This window comes from Megalobrama amblycephala, linkage group LG11 (genome assembly GCF_018812025.1).
Source record: "Megalobrama amblycephala isolate DHTTF-2021 linkage group LG11, ASM1881202v1, whole genome shotgun sequence".
Taxonomy (NCBI): domain Eukaryota; kingdom Metazoa; phylum Chordata; class Actinopteri; order Cypriniformes; family Xenocyprididae; genus Megalobrama; species Megalobrama amblycephala.
Window position 1 is genome coordinate 20,484,329 of NC_063054.1, and position 17,685 is coordinate 20,502,013.

The 17,685-nt window shown below is 37.0% G+C and overlaps 1 protein-coding gene across 3 annotated transcripts in view; it reads left to right on the forward strand.

Annotated features, from left to right (window-relative positions):
- Window positions 1-537: 537 nt before the first annotated feature.
- esr2a (estrogen receptor 2a) overlaps window positions 538-17,685 on the forward strand; it is a 121,592-nt gene continuing 104,444 nt past the window's right edge. For 2 of the 3 annotated variants that reach the window (XM_048206649.1, XM_048206650.1), the window contains exons 1-2: window positions 538-640; window positions 2,397-2,575. The gene's annotated coding sequence lies outside the window, so the exon portion shown is untranslated. Of the gene's footprint in view, window positions 641-1,517; window positions 1,576-2,396; window positions 2,576-17,685 lie in introns of those variants that run through there. The other variant, XM_048206652.1, reaches the window with a different exon arrangement.

Below are 17,685 nucleotides of genomic sequence, written 5' to 3' on the forward strand. Positions count from 1 at the left end.
AGTACAGTGGTTCAATATTAATATTATAAAGTGACGAGAATAATTTTGGTGCACCAAAAAAACAAATAACGACTTATTTAGTGATGGCCGATTTCAAAACACTGCTTCAGGAAGCTTCGGAGTGTTATGATTCTTCTGTGTCGAATCATGATTCGGATCACGTGTCAAACCGCCAAACTGCTGAAATCACGTGACTTTGGCGCTCCGAACCGCTGATTGGACAACGCTCCAAGGCTTCCTGAAGCAGTGTTTTGAAATCGGCCATCACTAAATAAGTCGTTATTTGTTTTTTTGGTGCACCAAAATTATTCTCGTCACTTTATAATATTAATATTGAACCACTGTACTCACATGAACTGATTTAAGTATATTTTTAGTACATTAATGGATCTTGAGAGAGGAAATGTCATTGCTGGCTATGCAGGCCTCACTGAGCCATCGGATTTCAACAAAAATATCTTAATTTGTGTTCCGAAGATTAACAAAGGTCTTACAGGTGTGGAACGGAATGAGGGTGAGTAATAAATGACATTATTTAAATTTTTGGGTGAACTAACCCTTTAACTACAAAAGTTCCACAATGACATCATCCTCCAGGAAGTTACATCATTTTGGAGGGAAAACAACGGCACAAACATCAGTAAGTATTAGCAAAAATCTCTCTGATGTTTATTAGTTATTAGTTGGTTTGTCTGAATCTAGAACATTAAATCCTGTTAGAATTTGCAGAAATGTGAATGATTTTAAAAATATCAAAACTAGCTTCAGTTCAACCCCCTCTTTAAAGATAATCTTCAATGTTTAACATTAGCTTTTTATTTCTATCCACTTAGGAATCCTATTAATTTACACAACAAATTAATTACACGTAAGTCCTGAGCTTGACCAAAGTATATTTCTGAAAGTCTGATGTACTATTTTATAGAAATATTAGAACTGAAGTATAGTTTTGTTTTTGGTTCAAAGGGTATTGCACAACAGCAATGGTCCAAATATTAGGCTACGTACAATACAGTCACACTCATTTCTTTGACAAAGTCTGTATGCACGCTCTTCAAATATACTTGAACTAAGTATTTTTTATAAATAAAAAAACACTTATTTGCGCTTATCTTGATTTTATTGCCAGAAAGTGACAATAACTCGCAGGGTATAAATGAAAGTCAAATGTAGGTAAATGTAAAACACGAGAAACATGCTCAAGAAACATTTCTTATTGAAAACAGTTGTGCTGCTTAATATTTTTGTGGAAACCCTGATCATTTTTAAAGGTGCCCTAGAATTAAAAATTGAATTTATATTGGCATAGTTAAATAACAAGAGTTCAGTACATGGAAAAGACATACAGTGAGTTTCAAACTCCATTGTTTCCTTCTTCTTATATAAATCTCATTTGTTTAAAAGACCTCCGGAAAACAGGCGAATCTCAACATAACACCAACTGTTACGTAACAGTCGGGGTGTACGCCCCCAATATTTGCATATGCCAGCCCATGATTGAGGCATTACACAAGGGGAGTTAGTATTACACAAGGGCAGAACGTCTGGATGTGCACTGCTGAATAATCAGACTAGGTAAGCAAGCAAGGAAAACAGCGAAAAATGGCAGATGGAGCAATAATAACTGACATGATCCATGATAACATGATATTTTTAGTGATATTTGTAAACTGTCTTTCTAAATGTTTCGTTAGCATGTTGCTAATGTACTGTTAAATGTGGTTAAAGTTACCATCGTTTCTTACTGTATTCACGGAGACAAGAGCCGTCGTTATTTTCATTATTAAACACTTGCAGTCTGTATAATGCATAAACACAACTTTCTTCTTTATAAATCTCTCCAACAGTGTGTAATGTTAGCCGTTAGCCACAGAGCATAGCCTCAAACTCATTCAATATCAAATGTAAACACCCAAATAAATACAATAGGCCTACTCACACAATCCGACGCATGCATTCAGTATGCATGACGAACACTTTGTAAAGATCCATTTTGAGGGTTATATTAGCTGTGTAAACTTTGTTTATGCTCGGGAGGGGGCGGACAGCGCGCGATTTAAAGGGGCCGCAACCTGAAATCGGCTCGTTTGTAATTATGCCCCAAAATAGGCAGTTAAAAAAATTAATTTAAAAAAATCTATGGGGTATTTTGAGCTGAAACTTCACAGACACATTCAGGGGACACCTTAGACTTATATTACATCTTTTAAAAAAAAGTTCTAGGGCACCTTTAACATTTTTCAGAATTCCGCTTTGTTATACATTTTAGAATCTTGAAAATATCTCATCTGTTGAAACACTTATACATTAACATTTTGTGCATCATTCTACTGTAGTATATCCCTACTGTAGTATATTATAGTTGATGTAAAGCACCTCTAAACTGTTTTTCACAGGCATGAGTGACCTACATGTTTGATGGTGTCTATAAAGTCACTCCACGTCTCCTTGTAGAAGACGGCTACATGTGGCTGAAAGCTGATACCAGATTCCTGGAGTGTTTCTCAGCAGTCAAGGACGTCTGACCCACACACATTTATAAACATTTAGTGCCTGTCATGACCCGAAACGAAAGGTACGCCCGTCTCATCCAGTCGTCATTCTGCTGTTAGGTCTTCAAAAGAAACTCCTTCCGATTTGGACTTTCAAAGACATCCAAAAATGGCCTGTTTGACTAGTTATAGTGCATTTCCCTCTCAAAGTATATGCCAATTTGACAGATTGTTACAAGATCTTTCCAAATGTGCTGAATCAAAAAATTAAGAAAGTCAAAACTATCTGGGTTGACTTGTGGTTTTGTTGAGCCTTAAAGGAGATGACAGAGTTGATCTGAAGCTGAAACTTTTGGCTTACAGAATTAAGGAACAGTATGTGGGCCAATTTGAAGCCAATGCCTTCAGTTAATTCCTCTTGGCTTTTCATATCTCCCTGTTGGGAGAAAAAAGGTTATAATTGGTAACACTTGAGAAATGCCAACAAAGACTATTTACTTTTGCGATTGCCAACTTTTTGGCGCCCATTGGAATTGGAGGATTATTCCTGTCTGGATGTAAAATGGTTCAGTTGTTAGTATCCAGTCTAATAATTTATGCAGGTGGATTTGATTTAAACATTTCTTTTATTCTTTGCTCGATTGCGATGGGATCCACAAGTGTGTTATGTGCTAGTGTTTTGTCATATGAATAGAGTGCACTTTATTTTTAAGAGTGAACAGTTGTTTCAGTTTCAGAAATGAAAAAAATATATATTAAATTTGTTTCACAAGTTCACACTTACATATAATTAAGTAGAGTAAAGGTTATACATTTTTGGCGTGCTGTCCAAGGGGAGGACTCCATGCTCAGAATTTTGGCTCAAACCCAGAGTATTCCCCCCAGTTGTGATAGTGTGATAGTGAGAATTAGATGTGAGGAGATGGGGTTGTGGAGGGATGCTGATAAACTGTCAACGAACGGAGGTAAGTCTGCTGTATATATACTTCTTATTGTTAATTGAGTTGATGAACTGAATGCGCTCCTCATGTGTTAATCAGGTTAATTATCTGAACATGCTCCTCCCGAACTTTGTTAATGAAACATCATTAAAGGTGCAGTAAGCAAATTTCTGAGAAATGCTGTTGAAAACTGGATTGGACCAAGCACCACAACACAATCAGAAGTATAGGGGGCGTGTCCACTCATGATGGGGGAGGAAAGAGAGAACGCAAGAGGGAGATTTGAAAAAAGACTGTAGAAAGAGAGATGATGGAGACATTACAAAAGAAAAAAGGTCAAAGGAATATCATTGGAAAAGGAAGGGTTATGATCAGCCAAGAGCTGTAGGACCCGGGTTGAAGGGATAGTTCACTCAAAAATTAAAATTTGAAGTTTATCTGCTTACCCCCAGGGCATCCAAGATGTAGGTGACTTTGTTTCTTCAGTAAAACACAAATGATGATTTTTAACTCCAACCGTTGCGGTCTGTCAGTCGTATAATGCATAGCAATGGGAACTTCATCTATAGGAGTAAAAAAAAACATGCACAGACAAATCCAAATTAAACCCTGCGGCTCGTGACGACACATTGATGTCCTAAAGCCTCGTTTACACTGCATGCATCTGCGGCGCGTTACAGCTCCAGCAAGGTTTTGTTCCGTTCTCTGAGCGGTGTCAATTCACACCAGAAGCTTTTCAGAAGCAAAGCGGCTGGATTCGCGCGACCACTAGATTTGCCTGTCCAACGTTTTTTCATAGATTTTTTCGTGTTTTTAATGGCTAGATGGTTATATTTTGTCCGGTTTGATTGTGTTTATTGCTATGCCATACTTTATTTTGCTGTAGCCGTACAGATAAAGTTAATACACTTAAAAGTCCAGTTATGGACTATAAAAACAAAGAAATTTCAAGTTTTTCAACTTCGAATCTCTTGTCGTCAGTTTCTGGCATCCTAGTGATGTGAAATATGAGCAGGAGTTTACTCAGGGTGATTTATTTTGTATTTGAGCTGCACGTCTTGGATGCGGCGTCCGTCAAAAATAGGCGAGGCGTCTATCTTTAGCAAAGCGGCGCGGCGAGCCGCTTCTGGGACGCTTCTCAAACGCGAGCATTGACTAGAGTGGTCGCGTATCAGCTCCGGTAGCCGCGTCGCAGCCTTAACGTGCCGCACACGTGTGCAGTGTAAACAAGGCTTTAGACACGAAACGATCGGTTTGTGCAAGAAACCGAACAGTATTTATATAATTTTTTACCTCTAAAACACCACTATGTCCAACTGCCCTGCACATCCGGTGTGTGAGGTCTGAAAACGCGTTCTGATGCCGGAAGTGATCTCTCGTGCTTTGCTTCAATGAGTGCTAGACATCACTTCCGTTGTCAGAGCGTGTTCAGACCTCACACACCGGATGTGGAGGGCAGTTGGAGGGCATTTTTTACCTCTAAAAGTGGTGTTTTTGTTTGTAAATACTGTTCGGTTTCTCGCACAAACCGATCGTTTCGTGTCTTAGGACATCAATGTGTCGTCACGAGCCACATGGTTTAATTTGGATTTGTCTGTGACTCTTATAGACAAAGTTTCCACTGACATGCATTATACGACTGACAGACCGCAAAAAAAATCATCATTTGTGTTTTACAGAAGAAACAAAGTCACCTACATCTTGGATGCCCTGGGGGTAAGCAGATAAACATCAAATTTTAATTTTTGGGTGAACTATCCCTTTAATTTTTGAAAAGCTTCCCAGTGCTGGAGAGACCTAAGCGGGAAGGCCAGAAAACAGATGCTGAGGTTGCATTGTTTCTGTTCCATACGTGAATAACATTTTGCTATGTTTCACAGAACCAAGATATGCTGTTGTTGTAATGTTAGCTAGAGTAACAGGACAGTTTTGAGAGTCATTGTTTGTCTCGAGCTGGTGTGCTGCTCGCGACTAACAACCAACTATTGCTTGTATATACTCTTGTGTAACTGTATATTAATATTTTTTGTTCTTTCCTTATTGTTTGTTTGTCATCTTTGCTTTATTTTTCACAAAGCATTATCTTGCTTCGCTTCAGCTATAATAAAGAGACATTCACTCTTGCATTGCATGGTCATGCATTTTGGGGGCGGAGCAATGAAAGGGGGTGGGGGGGTTTGTTTGGGTTGATTATATATCAACATCATTTCTCAGTAATCTCTTATTACTGCATCTTTAATGGATAGTATATGCTTCTGTTTTTTTGTCTATATTTTCTAAAAAATATATTTAACACAGCAATTTCAAAAACAATGTGCAGAACTACACTACCCATGATCCTGCAAAGAAATATGGACCAATCACCAAACAGCAGCAAATAAATCAATCAAATCAATGCGAATGATGTAATCAAGTCTAATTACAATTTATATTTAATTTCTATGCTTGTAACTTTGTCAATTATTTTGATATTTTTCCATTGTTTTTAATTCTATTACATCATTCCCAGTGCTTCATGTAAGTGTAGTTCATTCCCTTAGTAAATATATTTAGTACAGTTTTGTCCAATTTTCAAATACTTTTTTTCCCTTAAATCAAAGTTTGTAATGTTGCAATTCACCTCAGAACTTTTGGTTTATGTCTTTGATCTTTTTGATAAATATTTGTATAAGTTGTGATGCAACCAAAGTAACGACTGTATTTTTTTCTTCTGTATTGTGACATACATCTGAGTGAAACATAAGAGAAAAAATGTTGGGCATGGAATTGATTCTATTCCATCAGTTGTTGATTGGATGGATGGGTGAATGCAAGTTTGCAGTTGATTGTACAAAAGTGGAGTTTAAGTGAACGAATCGATTGGATATGTCCAGCATACATCAAGTCGTATTATAAACCTATGCATCCAATAGTATCCGATAGATTTACAATAGTATGTAGAAAATAGATAGGGTAAATGTTCATTTTGTGCTGAATTTAATTCAGATGGAAAACAACAAATAGGGAAAAATACTTCCAAAACCAGGAAGACTTTAAAAGTAGGCAATCACTGATGCTCTTTATACAACTGACTCCTTCATCCACTGATGGACAGAATCATTTGCTTGACTTCTTTCTGATGGGTCTGGTCATTATGATTCAATCTACGGTTGTCACTCATCCTTGTGCTACTGCTTTGGCCTTTAGATGAGTTAGAATGGGATCTCAAGGCAATGAGGTATGGGATATAAATACAAAGCCATGGAGAACAAGAAATGCTCATCACATACAGTAGGTGTATGGCACAGTAGCATCTGTGAGGCACACCATCATTCACACCAGCAATAAAACATCTCCTTGTATCCTTGCACATGCAGGATATAAAGAATATTCATGTATTTGTTGGTGGGACAACTTTTGCCAAAGCTGTATAACAAGCTGTATATCTTTCTGCCTTTCCTCACAGCATTTGTGACCTGTGGCAGAGCTGGCGCTAGAGCTGTTATAGCTCAACAAACAACGCGTGTTCTGGCCTGAAGCCAGTGGTGCCAATTAACCAAACGAGAGTAAAGGTGCAGTCGCATTTACTGTTGCTTAGTGAAATTGAGTCATTCCACTAGGAATCCATGCAATCGGGAGTTTCACTCACAGTAGGAATCTGCACAATCGGGAGTTTTGCATGAGGGTGAAAAAGTTCCCCTGGACAGATTTCTCTTGTTTCAAGTTGGTCACTTGAATTCACCACGCTGACCAACAGAAAGCTGCTTGGTTTGAAAGTGAAGTCTGTGTGAGCAGTGCTTCATGCATGGCTATGCTATTGACAAGAGATATGAAATTTCATTGAACTATTGTAAATATTGTGACCACACCTTAATGGGGGATTGTGTTTGTGTACCGCTTTTTAACAGGATTTAAACAGTGCCATTGATGCAGTGTTTTTAAGTAAGTAGTGTTGCTTAATACCAAATTGCAGTATGCACTTCTTGTGTAAGTTCTTGAGATCAGATGTTCTTGAATAAAACTAACTACTGACATTATGAGATGATATTTAAGCAAATAATCAAGTATCATCCATTGGTGCGCATATTCCACATAACCTCCATCTAGATATAGGATGGAGCAGATGAACTCCACCCAGGGGCCTTTATTCCAGCAATGAGGCATGGATTATGCGGCAAGGTCTCATGGGTAAGGCTTTGGCAGCACGATAAAGGTCATGAGCCCCCATGCAAGCATCACCCCTTACCATACAAGATCAAGAATTACTCCCATGGCAGGAACTGTCATCATGTGTCTATGTTCAGATTCATCTAGTGCAGCTCAAGATGGCTGTGTTGTGTATCTTGTTTTTCTGCTCAATTCTTGTGTACGTGCTCTGGATAAGACATCATTGGCCCAGTTTGCTTGTGTCCCACAGTGTTAGAGGCTACTGGGAAATTCATCATGTTGCCAAGGAGCAGCTGAAATGTTATTGTTGCAGAAGAAGGTGAATTTAAAAAGGAAGAAGAGTGCAGGCCGAATGCCCTATTCCTGAGAACATGCTGAGTTGATCTGTTGACTTTGGGGCGGCTTTGCTTCCTCAAACTCAAGCCAGATCTTCCTATTTTCATAGTCAGCTGACATTCAAATAATGCTTTTCTCAGCTTGGATGGAATAACTGTTGACCACTGTCTTGGTGACCTAGAAACCCCAAAAATTCCCACTGACATCAAAGAGAGGGCCTTCCAAAATATACACATTCATACAGATTCACCTCTCAAATATCCACAGGCCTTTGCTGCCCATGGACATCAAACAGACTTGAAAGAGACTTCCTGACCCTGATGTGACTTATTCATTGTTCAAGTTCCCATTCTTGATTCCATTTTCCTTTAGTTTTTGTGCCTGTATTGTCAGTATCTTCACTGAATAGACTTCAATAACCTTGGAAGTTAATATAGTGATTAAAGGTGCCCTAGAACTTTTTTTAAACGATGTAATATAAGTCTAAGGTGTCCCCTGAATGTGTCTGTGAACTTTCAGCTCAAAATACCCCATATATTTTTTTTAATTCATTTTTTTAACTGCCTATTTTGGGGCATAATTACAAATGAGCCGATTCAGGGTGTGTGGCCCTTTAAATCTCGTGCTCCACGCCCCAAGAGCTCGCGCTTGCCTTAAACAACATAAAAAAAGTTCAAACAGCTAATATAACCCTCAAAATGGATCTTTACAAAGTGTTCGTCATGCAGCATGTCTAATCGCGTAAGTATAGTGTTTATTTGGATGTTTACATTGATTCTGAATGAGTTTGAGGCTATGCTCCGTGGCTAACGGCTAATGCTACACTGTTGGAGAGATTTATAAAGAATGAAGTTGTGTTTATGAATTATACAGACTGCAAGTGTTTAAAAATGAAAATAGCGATGGCTCTTGTCTCCATGAATACAGTAAGAATCGATGTTAACTTTAACCACATTTAACAGTACATTAGCAACATGCTAACGAAACATTTAGAAAGACAATTTACAAATATCACTAAAAATATCATGTTATCATGAATCATGTCAGTTATTATTGCTCCATCTGCCATTTTTTGCTATTGTCCTTGCTTGCTTACCTAGTCTGATGATCCAGCTGTGCACATCCAGACGTTCTGCCCTTGTCTAATGCCTTTCATAATGTTGGGAACATGGGCCGGCATATGCAAATATTGGGGGCGTACACCCCAACTGTTACGTAACAGTCGGTGTTATGTTGAGATTCGCCTGTTCTTCGGAGGTCTTTTAAACAAATGAGATTTATATAAGAAGGAAGAAACAATGGAGTTTGAGACTCACTGTATGTCATTTCCATGTACTGAACTCTTGTTATTTAACTATGCCAAGGTAAATTCAATTTTTGAATCTAGGGCACCTTTAAATGAAGAAATACAAACATTTAAGTTCATTAAAAAGTACCCACAAAAGCGTTTAACTTGGTAAGAATGCATACTTTCATTACACTGTAAAAGAAAGAAAGAAAATTCCATAATGTACTGGCAGAAAATTACCAGGACATTTCCGTTAACCCTAAAATACAATGCAATAAAGTTCAAAATTCAAAATACAAAAAAAAAAAAAAAAAAAATACTGAAAATTCCATCAAATGAATACACTAATTCTGTCCTATTTTTACAGATTTTTTTAGAGTGCAGAAATTAGCAAATTAAGATTAGAAATTAAGCAGGTGCTAAATTGATGCTCATAAACAAAAGTTATGGTAATGAGCATTTTTTTAATGCTCGCAGAATAAGTTGAAAATAAAGCAGTCTCAATTAAAAAAAAAAAAAAGAAATTGTATCATAAATTTTCTTATATATTGCCTACGTATTTTCTTTAAAAGTATTTAGAAGCATTTTCATTGTTAACTAATGTTAACAAATGGAACCTCTTTGTAAAATGTTATCAATATTTTTATGTGTCATTTTCAATCAAACTGTAATTGTCAGATAATGCATGTGTATTTAGGATACATAAATTAGCACTGCTGATGTTAATGAAAAAATAAGATACATCAAATACTTGCATTGTGATTAACTATAGTTAAAGGGTTAGTTCACCCAAAAATGAAAATAATGTCATTAATTACTCACTCTCATGTCGTTCTACACTCGTAAGACCTTCGTTCATCTTCGGAACACAAATTAAGATATTTTTGATTAAATCTGATGGCTCAGTGAGTGAGGCCTCCGTAGACAGCAATGTTACTTCCTCTCTCAAGATCCATAAAGGTACTAAAACATATTTTAAAACAGTTCATGTGAGTACAGTGGTTCTACCTTAATATTATAAAGCGACGAGAATACTTTTTGTGCACCAAAAAAACAAAATAATGACTTTTCAACAATATTTCATGATGGCTGATTTCAAAACACTGCTTCGGAGCGTTACGATTGTTTTGTTTCGAATCAGTGATTCGGATCTCCTATCAAATGGCTAAACTGCTGAAATCATGTGACTTTGGCACTCTGAACCGCTGATTTGATTCGTAAAGCTCCGAAGCTTCATGAAGCAGTGTTTTGAAATCGGCCATCACAAGATATTGTTGAAAAGTCGTTATTTTGGGGGTTTTTGGCGCACAAAAAGTATTCTCTTCGCTTTATAATACTAAGATAGAACCACTATATTCACATGAACTGTTTTAAATATGTTTTTAGTACCTTTTTGGATCTTGAGATTTTTTAGTGGCATTGCTGTCTATAGAGGCCTCACTGAGCCATCGGATTTAATCAAAATATCTTAATTTGCGTTCCGAAGATGAACAGTCTTACGGGTGTAGAACGACATGAGGGTGAATATTAACATGACATTATTTTCATTTTTGGGTGAACTAACCCTTTAATTTCCAAAATTACAATTCCCTGCACATCTGAAATGATTTATTGTGATTCTGTGGAAATTATTGTGTTATGAAAAAAATTAATAAAATAACACTTTTTGCCCCTAACACTATATTTTCCATAGAATCACAATAAATCATTTCAGATGTGCTTGGAATTGTTTCTTATCTCCCTGTGGATCTTGTTTTTTTTTTTTTTTTTTTGTTTTTTTTATATTTTCCTGCCAGATCTAATTCAATGAACAAATCTTATTGTTCATCATCATTTTGTAATATCACATTCCAACGTGGGTTCAGGCTTGTCTTAAGCACCCTCAACTTTTGTGTAAAGTTACTTTCAAAAGAATGATTTCACATACTTGACACAGCACTGAATATCGAAAGGTATGAAAACAACAATGGGCACTGAATAAAATGTTGACGACTGAGTATAGAGATATCGTGTCTCAGTTTAATAACTGTCATAATCATAAACGCACTTTCTCAGACCTTATTGTCTCGTGTCCATTAGAGAGGGCAGAACTGCGTGGGGTGAAGTAAGCTCAAGGAGTTGGTCACATGCCGCAGTAGGGTTGGGTCCTGCTGCTGCTCTGGACTGCAGATGTTATGCTTTTCAACAGATGCCTCTACAAAAGCTTGGGGAGTGGTGGCCCTCATTCGGAGTTGTGTCTTAAGGAACGTAGATCCACCAAGAATTACTTTAGCCAATTTTTTTCACAAGCCTGAACAGGAAGCAGGCACTAATTCATCATATGCATTAGTTAAAAGGACATGCTGGGGTTATAATGTAATTTAGATTTTTGGCATAAGGGAGAGGAGGGACCTCCCCACGAAGCTGTAGCTTGTTATGCAAAAGGTCAGGTTTGAACACGATAGACGTGGGCATGGCAGGAACAGCTGGGGTTGGCAGGTCACCATGTATGCTGGCACGCTGCCCTGCTGGCTCGGATGCTGCTCTTTGATCTTTCGCACAACATGTGGAGTTGATGGTACTCAGAATTCCCCTGAGAATGCTGTGTGCTGGTAGAAATATGGACTAGCATCTGATACAGGACGCTGCACCTCATCTTTGTCTCTCTCATGATGTCTGAGTACTGTATTCCATTTATTAGATCTGATTATTGCATGGGTCTCTGGAATACTTGATTCTGATTGGTCAATTGTGAAGTTCAGCGGTGAGATATTTCCTAATAGCGCAACAGTTGGGTTCTGGAAGTAAAAAGTCCATTCATTTTCTCCATAGGGAAATTGATTTTTAACGATAACTTATAAACAGTTAAAGACAGCCTTACTGTGAGCTATTGGGTGCTTAATCGATAATATTTCCTTAGCCTGCATTATTTCAACTTCCTGTATTTTTAAAATAATCATATTTAACAGCAGAATTTGTGCTGAAAAACTACATTACCCATGATGCTATACAGAAAATTCCACCAATCAGAGAGTCGAAACAAGCAAAACGCACCAAAACGCATCTCCCTACGCTCTCAAAATACTTAAATTTATGTATATATTTGCAATAAATATATTGTTTTTTTAAATGAGTAGTTTTATATTTCTGCATAATTTTTAATTAAATTATGCTGATCACAGTGCTTCATGGGATTGTAGTTCTTTCTATCTATAAAGCCGTTAAGTACACAGTGTTGTATCTTTGTAATTTTGTCCAATTTTCAAAAACTTTTTATAAAGTTTGTAATGTTATGATTCACCTCATAGCTGATTGGTTTAGTTCATGGCTTATAAGGCTTTAAGAATACTTTATTTGAAATCCCTATGAGAAAAATGAATGGAACAAATACTTTCGGAACTAACTCCACTAAAAAAGGGGGGAGGTACTGTTGTACTGAGTGAAACACATTTCCTAATGGAATCCCATTCATTTTCTCCATAGGGGAAATGATTTTGAACGATAACTTATAAACTGTTGTAAACAGCCCTACTGTGAGTTACTGCATACACATGCGTATGAATGGAATTAGAGCAAAAATTGTGTGACCGCCCTTTTACAATATCTTGTACTTATTGATGTAGACCTACTATGTCATAGAAAACAAACTCTCAGTTACCGTGTCCAACTGGGTCAATGAGATGTGAGTAGTTTCGGAAGGGCCGTATTACTACCTCAAAGGGGCCAGCGCGAGAATCTGACCAGCACTGCCAAAGAGAATGCCAATATAGGTAGTGGGGAAGGGAGGGTGACTTACTGTGAACTGTAAAGTCATCAAGCTGTGGCTTTGTATTTTTAAAGCAGACATGCATGACTAGTGTAGGATCCCCTGCTGCTTTTGGGGTGCTGCGATAGCTGAGGTCATGAGAAATGCTTCTGTCATCCTGTATGGCTGAAAGAAGCATCGACTATGAAGTTCGGCTGCCTTCCTTCCTGTGTCTGTCCAGTCGGTCTGGCATTCAATGTCTCACTCAAACAGAGGTTGATAGCGCTCTCTTGACAAGGTGTCTGATTTGATACCTCGAGCCCTTAACTTATCACACACACTGCGATATAACCCAGGCAAGCACTGCTGCTGTCTTCTGTCCAGATATCATAGGCTTCTGTGTGTCACAGGAGGGCACGGTCATAGACTCCTTTTCAACAATTCAACAATCGACAGCAATCAGGAAATTTTCTTAAATGAATTTATTGTAATATTGACTGTAGTGATATACACTCCCCTTGGATCTCTGTTATTAAAATATCTTTATTTGCACATGACTTTATTCAAATGCACGAGTAGTCTTACAGAATAACTATCTTAAAGTGGTAACACTATTTTTATTCTTCATATTTATACAGATTTTATTCCTCATTTTGTTTTGGTAAATTAAGTTTTATACATGTTTGTCAATAAGCCATGCATTATGTTGCAGTTCCTTTTAACTTTACTAGTGAGTGTTAATTTTGCACCCTTGTTGTGTACATTTAGGCATTGTCTAGTTTGTAAACAAACAATTGTAAACAAATACATTATATAAAATCCTTTGAATAAAAAATTAGCCGTTGCTAAGTTGCAAATGATATAATAAAGTACTTCAGTGTACTTAAAGAGGTACATTTTCTTAACAAATAGAGGCACACTTAAAAGTGTACTCTGTAAAATGACAAATTATACATTTTAAATTATGTTTTAATCTTATCATGCTTTAAAGTACACTTATTTTTATGTGTTAACTAACATACTAAAAGCTAATTTAAAGTGATTTTGACTATATTATGTTATCTAATATTACAGTACATTTAAAGTTAATATGTTTTAAAGGTAGAGCCCGACCAATATGGATTTTTGGGGGCCGATGCCGATGCCGATATTAACTCAAAAAGAGCCAATTTATAAGCCCATTTCCTATAAACTACACTTACACAACATTCAATAGCAAAATATCTGCCTGTTCTATGTATGTGGGCTGTATACCATTTTCCAGAAGGGATTATGTTAAAAAAAAGCCTTAGATTACAGTCTCAATGACTAAACAATTGCACATCAAAAGTATATATTTTTTAATGATCAAAAAACAGTCTGGTTTTAAAAATTTAACAGTTTTACTTACTTCCAGTTGAAGCTGGTTTTAACAGTCTGTGTGTGTACTGTAAATAAATTATAATACTAAAGTTAAAGTAAAAGAGCTATACCAAACAAATTCAATATTCCACAAAACCATGTCAATGAATTGAAAATAAAATTAAAATAAGTTAAATGGGAAACACTGCAGATATATTTAGAATAAGTTAAACGCTAACGTTATAGTTTGACCTCTTATTAACGTTCGCGCTCTTCCACTGATAAACATGGTATTAGCTTTGTGGGTAATCTAATATAGCAATGCATTAGCGGCTGTAAGTGATGTTACAGAATATTTATAAGTGATAATGATAGGACCGTTAGCTAGAACTACCACACTGTTTTTATATACAGTGTATGAACTAAATCTACAATCATTTCACATGACGAACGACAGACTCACCGTCAAAAGAGTACAACAATACTTTCTTCTGTAGTGGATTTCTGGCGCTGTTGTCAACTGGGGAGTTGCAGAGCTCCCTCTGGTGGGCAAACTATGCAACACTCATAACATGAGTGAATCATGAGACTCTGTTTCTCATGTTTCATCGGCCGTTATAAACGCAGATGCCGATTTAAATGCAATTAGCTCATATCGGCCGATAATATCGGCCGGCCGATATATCGGTCGGGCTCTATTTAAAGGTGCAGTAGAATATCTTTTTAAAAGATGTAATATAAGTCTAAGGTGTCCCCTGAATGTGTCTGTGAAGTTTCAGCTCAAAATACCCCATAGATTTGTTTTTATTAATTTTTTTAACTGCCTATTTTGGGGCATCATTAAATATGAGCCAATTTAGGCTGCGGCCCCTTTAAATGCTCACACTCCCTGCCCACGGAGCTCGCGCTTGCCTTTAACAGCATAAACAAAGTTCAGACAGCTAATATAACCCTCAAAATTGTTCTTTACAAAGTGTTCGTCATGCAACATGTCTAATCGCGTAAGTATGGTATTTATTTGGATGTTTACATTTGATTCTGAATGAGTTTGATAGTGCTCCGTGGCTAAAGCTAACATTACACACTGTTGGAGAGATTTATAAAGAATGAAGTTGTGTTTATGAATTATACAGACTGCCAAGTGTGTATGCAAGTGTATTATTTTCAAAAATGAAAATAATGAGAGTCTTGTCTCTGTGAATACAGTAAGAAATTATGGTAACTTTTACCACATTTAACAGTACATTAGCAACATGCTAACGAAACATTTAGAAAGACAATTTACAAATATCACTAAAAATATCATGATATCATGGATCATGTCAGTTATTATTGCTCCATCTGCCATTTTTCGCTATTGTCCTTGCTTGCTTACCTAGTCTGATGATTCAGCTGTGTACATCCAGACGTCCTGCCCATGTCTAATGCTTGAACATGAGCTGGCATATGCAAATATTGGGGGCGTACACCCCGACTGTTACGTAACAGTCGTTTTTAAACAAATGAGATTTAAATAAGAAGGAGGAAACAATGGTGTTTGAGACTCACTGTATGTCATTTCCATGTACTAAACTCTTGTTATTTAACTATGCCAAGATAAATTCAATTTTTAATTCTAGGGCACCTTTAAATGTTTAAAATATATACAAACATTCAAATATATTTAAATGCATGACACAAATTTCAATAGAAATGATATTAAAGTATATGTTACATATAAAGATGTACTTAAGTGCTACTTCAATGGGTCAAAAAAGGCACAGTAAAATGAGGCCAAAGTTAAAGTTAAGCTAATTGCATTTAATATAAATGTAAATTAAAAACAATTTTCATTTAATTGCAGTTAACATGCAGAAAAATTACATTCAATTATCAATTATCACTTAAGTATATTCTTTTAAAGTATGTAATGTCCATTTTTTTTTAAAAGGGCACCTATTATGCCTCTTTTTACAAGATGTAATATAAGTCTCTGATGTCCCCCAAGTGTGTATGTGAAGTTTTACCTCAAAATACCCCACAGAAAATTTTTATAGCATGTTAAAATGGCCAGTTCTGGGGAGTAAGCAAAAACACACTGTTTTTGTGTGTGTCCCTTTAAATGCAAATGAGCTGCTGCTCCCGTCCGCTTTTTAGAAGAGGGTGGAGATTCAAGAGCTCATGCAACAAACAAACAGGACAATCTCAAGCACTGAAAATGTCGGAAACTGTCAGTAACAGAACCGGAGTCGGACACTGATGCCTACAGAGCCAGAAAATATATGCTGCAAGGAGATAGAACAGGTATAGTTTAGTTGAATTGAACTTATGTTGTTATCTTGCTTATATCCACTATTAGTACAAGCCTGTTATGGCGGACGCGGATGGCCAAAAATTTACTGATGAGTTTTATGAAATTTATTGTACATCACACAAAAGATGGGGCATCCATTCTCACTCCAGAAAATCACTGAAAGAGCTGAATAAAATACAGTACAAGAAGTGCACATTAAAGCCTTAGCCATAAACTCTCTCTCTCCCATGCATTATCATAAACATACACAGTAAATTACAACTAACAGTAAACAAATATATACAGACCTTATTCTTTTTTTCGATGGGGGTGCTTAATAAACTGGTGAACTTTATATCCGTAAAACAACTCTGATGAACTGTAATAAAGTGCGTGCTCCCACCTTCTGTAACCAGTATCGCTCCGTAGACTATAAGCTGGATCACGAACAGTTGGTACTGATCCATCCTTGAGTAGCAACTTTTAGGCAAAACCTGTGTTTTGTATTGTCCCTTTGCATTGACCTTCGTTCGCAAAGTGGAGTGAAATTATTTGCGCAGACATAAATGAATTTAGGTATATTTTTTGGGGGGTGCATTACCTTCAAAAATAAAACTAATCCACTGCGTCCTTGGTGGCTCAGATGTTGGGAGAAAATGAAGACTCCTATTTTCACTCTTACATCCAACAACAGAACACCTGGACTGCTTACCAGATGTTGTTGTTGTCGGTAAAGCTGCTTGAGCAGGGAGAAAATGGCGGACAGCGTACAACTTGTGACCGCTGACTGAGAATCAAAACGGCATGTCTAATGCTTTGGTTTAATGGGGATTAAAAAAAGGAGTGGTTGGATTTTTATCATTGTAGGGTGGTTGTGTTCACACACTGCCAACACACATTTATGTCTAAACACCATGTAAAAGTGAATTTTGCATAATAGGTGCCCTTTAAGTGTATTTTTTGACAGGGAGAGCTTCTGTATGTTGAACTGGCTGAACTCTTGTTCTGTATTTGGAGGCTATTGATCGGTGCTGAAGATAAATCTATTTCAGGGGCATTGTGTGGGGCTCTCCACATCAACAACTCTCTCTGTGTCTCTCATTCTTCCTCTGCTCATTTCCAACTGCAGTGCTGCAGTGCCTCCC